The 4705-nt window shown below is 45.8% G+C and overlaps 1 pseudogene; it reads left to right on the top strand.

Moving 5' to 3' along the window:
• Positions 1 to 831: 831 nt before the first annotated feature.
• LOC106726243 lies at positions 832 to 3926 on the top strand (annotated as a pseudogene).
• Positions 3927 to 4705: the final 779 nt, after the last annotated feature.

Raw genomic sequence — 4705 nt, 5'->3', positions numbered from 1 at the left:
GTATTTCAAATCTTTGACTTGATTCTTGGGATCCTCTAGTCTGCTGTTGGAACTCTGCATAATATCCTTTATTTCAGTCAGTGTATGCTTAATTTCTAGTTGATCCTTTTTCATAACCTGGAGGGTCTCACTAGATTTCCTTAGGGTCTCACTAAATTTATCGGGGGTCTTACTAGATTTTTTGAGGGTCTCAATAAATTTATGGGCGGTTTCTAGAAAATTCTTTGGAAACCTTAAAAGTGTGGTTTTGAACTCTATATCCTATAGTTTGCTATCCTCCATTTCTGTCATTTGTGACCTGATTCTCTGTCTCCACATTTTTGTGCTTCCCTGTGTTGACCGAGTTGCTTTCTAAGTTAGGTGTCCTAAAGGGCCCAGTGACTCAGCCTCCACAAATACTTGATGTGGACACTCTTGGTGCACCCCTTTGTGGGCTTTGTGCACAGTCTTGTTGTAGTCAAGCCTTGACTGTTGCAGGCATCACTGGGAGGAACCGACCCCAGGCCAATTGGCTGGGAGAATCAGCCCTGTCTGCAGTGGGAGAACCCCCGAGCTGGAGCTACACCTCTGGGGCAGGACCCGCCTCAGCGGGGCCCTGGTGCTCACTGAGTCCACCCCCTGAGTGTGTCCCCCATGGATCTGAGGAGCCGCAATCTGGATGGTCCCACGCTGACCACTGGGAACACTGGCTCTTGGATCGCTAAGGAGGTGCTAATTTAGTCTCTGCCTGAGGCTACCCAGTAGGACCTATGGAGAGATTCCTCTTCTTTGTTTGGGTTTGGAGGAGCCCAGGTGAGGTCCACTGTGAAGCAAGCTGCTGAGGGGCTTTGGGCCTTTTTTGGATGTTCTGGGTTGCTCTGATTCAGCTCCAGTTTGTTAGGTAATTTTCAGGTTGCAAAGGGCCAGGCCTTTCATATGCAGAAGCCTCTGCAACAGCTTGGGTGGTGTGGGGTCTCGGGATCAACAGGGCGGAGCAAGCAGCTATGGCTACTCCCCAGTCCTGCCCTAAGTGGCCCCATGTCTCAGTGTCCAGGTAATCACTGCAAGCACCTCTGAGAGGAAGTCGCCCTCGAGTTCTGCCCGATGCCAGACAGTCCAGTTTCTCCACGTATGAGTCTGGGTCCCACTGCAGTTCAGACCAGTCGGGAGCTTGAAACTCCCTCCCAATTGAAAAGACAACCGTGTCCTCAGCTGCCAGCCCTTTCTGCGTGTGCCTCAGTACCTCTGCACTTTACTTCCGCACCTCCTCTGAGTCTCAATGTGCTTTTCTCTTTCCTTCCAGTTGTAGAATTTCCAGTCAGCCAGCCTTTCTGTGGTTCTGGATGATATCCGCTTTATCTTTTAGTTGTATTTTTGAAGTGGCTACGTGAGGCCGCAATATCCAGTGTTTACATATGCAGCCATCTTGGTTTGTCTTCCCGAATTTCTTGGTGGTGATGGAACTAGCATTCTTCCTGATGGTGGGAATGATCACCTCTGGGGAAACTGGATAAACACCCAGGGAACTCTCTCTACTATTTTTCTAATGTCTTGTGTACGTTGAACTATTTCAAAGTAAAAAGTGTTTTGTTTTTTTAACATTATAGTGTAGACCCTGGCCAGGTGGCTCAATTGGTTAAAGCAGCAGTTGCCAACCAGTGGTCCATGGACCACTGGTGGTCCATGAGGTCCGAAAGGTTGGCGACTGCTGGGTTATAATGTCATCCTGTGCCCCAAAAGTAGTCTGTGGGTTCAATCCCCAGATGGGGTGTGTACAGAGGGCAACTGAACAGTATTTTTCTCTCACATCAATGTCCCCTTCCCTTCCCCTTACCTTTTTACCCTTACCCTTGCCATTCCCCTTCCCTATGAAGTTCTTTCTCATCCTGTTGAGGATGTGCCAATGGGTGTACCCGTGTATATATCCATTAGAATTTTTTTTCAAAATTAAGTTTCTAGAGTTTTACTTTCCATATTAAGCACTACCATTTTGTGCAGACAATAAGTACAATTAGAAGGAGGCTGTTGACAATAAATGTGGGAAGGTATCTGAGGAAACAACCCCTTCAATTAAATCACTGCTTCATATAGGCCTCTCTGCTCTGGAGATGGGGAACATTTAGAGCAAGAATTCTCTCAGAGCCTTATCTTCTCTAGGTAGGACAGGACTTTGTGTTGTCACAAAATTATCTCCAGAGCCATGGTAACTGTTTCTCTTCATCTGTTGCTGAGCCTCGGGGAAGTCTTGTTGGAGTGAGCCAGTGCGCTGACAGCTCACAGCTCACAGCTGACAGATGTGGCATTAAGAGCCAGAGGAAATGGGGACATGTGGCTCCATGGGCCTTCCTGAGATCTGCCAATTCTGGCCCCTGTTGAACTCATCAATTTCAGATTTTTATTTTAGCTAAACATGATATATTTAATTTTCATTTTTACTGAGATGGTTTTCCCTTATAGTTAGTGTTTCTTTAATGTTATGAGTGTCTTTTTTGTTACTGCTTCTTTTTTATCCATTTAAAAAATTTTAATCCTAGAAAAAAATATATTTCTCTCAAAGTTATTTTATATCTCTCTGTAGTTACTTCCATTAGAAGGTCCATCTTCTCCAGACACCTTTTCATCTGAAATCAGTAGCAATTCACTTATATTTGTGTGCCCAAACACATGAGTCTGTTTGTCTCATCCAAATTATTTCAAAACCCAGGCAACAAGTGTACTTTAGGACATGGGTAACTGACTCTTTTTAAGCTACGCTTGCTGATACAAATGCTTTGCAGTGCAGTTGTTTGCCCTTTTTAAAGTCAACAGTTGGCCCTAGGTAGTTTGGCTCAGTGGAAGAGTGTTGGCCTGTGCACTGAAGGTTCCCAGGTTTGACTTCTGTCAAGGGCATATGTCTGGGTATAAATACAGTCAATAGTTGACTTCCAGTGTTCTCCTTGTGATGGACATTTCCTCTTCTCTCAGGATCACCTAAGTGGGTCAGAGCATCCTCAGCACTGGGTCTTGGTGGAGATGCCAGAATGAGAAGGCGCAAGAGTCATGGTCCCCACCAATCAGCCTCCCCGGTGACGAGTTCTGGGACTGGAACAGGGACCACTGAGCCCCTGGCTGCCTCCTCTCCTGCCATCCTCACCCTGTTTAACCCACCGAGGCCCCCAGCTGATTTTCGTGTGATCTTTGAGGATGTTGCTGTGCACTTCTCTAAGGAGGAATGGTGCCTCCTTGATGAGGCTCAGAGACACCTGTTCCTCGAAGTGATGCTGGAGAACTTTGAACTCATATCCTCTCTAGGTTGCTGCTGCGGAGCAGAGGATGTGGAGGCACCCACTGAACAGCATGTTTCTGTGAGAGTGTCACAGGCAAAGAATCCCAATGTAGCTTTGTCCTCCCAGAAGAGCCACCCCTGTGAGAGTTGTGGGCCAGTCCTGAGAGACATTTTCCACTTGGTTGAGCAGCAGGGAACACAATACAGCCTGAAACTATTGAGGTGTGGGGCATGTGCAAAGCAGTTTTATTTCAGCAAGAAAGCCATTGGCTGCAACCAGACGCTTGCTCAGGACCATGGTGTCTGTAATGGAATACAGTGTTTTGTGTGCCGTGAATGTGAAAAATCTTTTACAAAAATCTCTGATCTCCATTATCATCAGAAATTGCACACAGGAGAAAGTCCATACGAGTGCAGTGAATGTGGGAAATGCTATAAACAACACTCCACCCTTATTCGTCACCAGCGAGTTCATTCTAAAGAAAAGCTTCATGAGTGTGGCGAATGTGGGAAATTCTTTAGCCAAAGGGCAAAACTCGTGCAACACCAGAGAGTTCACACTGGAGAAAAGCCATATGAATGTGATGAGTGTGGGAAATCCTTTAGCATACATTTTAGCCTCGTTCGACACCAGACAGTTCACACTGGAGAAAAGCCATATGAGTGTGGTGAATGTGGAAAATATTTTACCGGAATCTCTGGTCTTTATCGTCATCAGAGACTTCACACTGGAGAAAGGCCTTATGAGTGCAGTCAGTGTGGGAAATCTTTTACCACTAGTGATGGCCTCCGTCGTCATCAGAGACTTCCCACTGGAGAAAGGCCTTATAAGTGCAGTGAATGTGGGAAATCTTTTGTCAGAAACTGTCAGCTGAGTTATCATCAGAAATGTCACACTGGAGAAAGAACTTATAAGTGCAGTCTGTGTGGGAAATCTTTTACCACTAGTGATGGCCTCCGTCGTCATCAGAGACTTCCCACTGGAGAAAGGCCTTATGAGTGCAGTCAGTGTGGGAAATCTTTTACCAGTAAGAATAAGCTTCATTGTCATCAGAAAATTCACACTGGAGAAAGGCCTTATAAGTGCAGTGAATGTGGGAAATCTTTTGTCAGGAACTGTGAGTTGAGTTATCATCAGAGACTTCACACTGGAGAAAGGACTTATGAGTGCAGTCAGTGTGGGAAATCTTTTACTAGTAAGGGTAGCCTCAGTTATCATCAGAGACTTCACACTGGAGAAAGGCCGTATGAGTGCAGTCAGTGTGGGAAATCTTTTACCCGTAAGAATAAGCTCCATTGTCATCAGAGAATTCACACTGGAGAAAGGCCTTATGAGTGCAGTCAGTGTGGAAAATCTTTTGCCAGTAAGACTAGCCTCCATTGTCATCAGAGAATTCACACTGGAGAGAGACCTTATGAGTGCAGTCAGTGCGGGAAATCTTTTGCTAGTAAGAGTAACCT

This window comes from Myotis brandtii, unplaced genomic scaffold (genome assembly GCF_000412655.1).
Source record: "Myotis brandtii unplaced genomic scaffold, ASM41265v1 scaffold244, whole genome shotgun sequence".
NCBI lineage: Eukaryota > Metazoa > Chordata > Mammalia > Chiroptera > Vespertilionidae > Myotis > Myotis brandtii.
The sequence above is the reverse complement of the archived record's forward strand: the minus strand, read 5'-3'. Positions and strand labels throughout refer to the sequence as shown.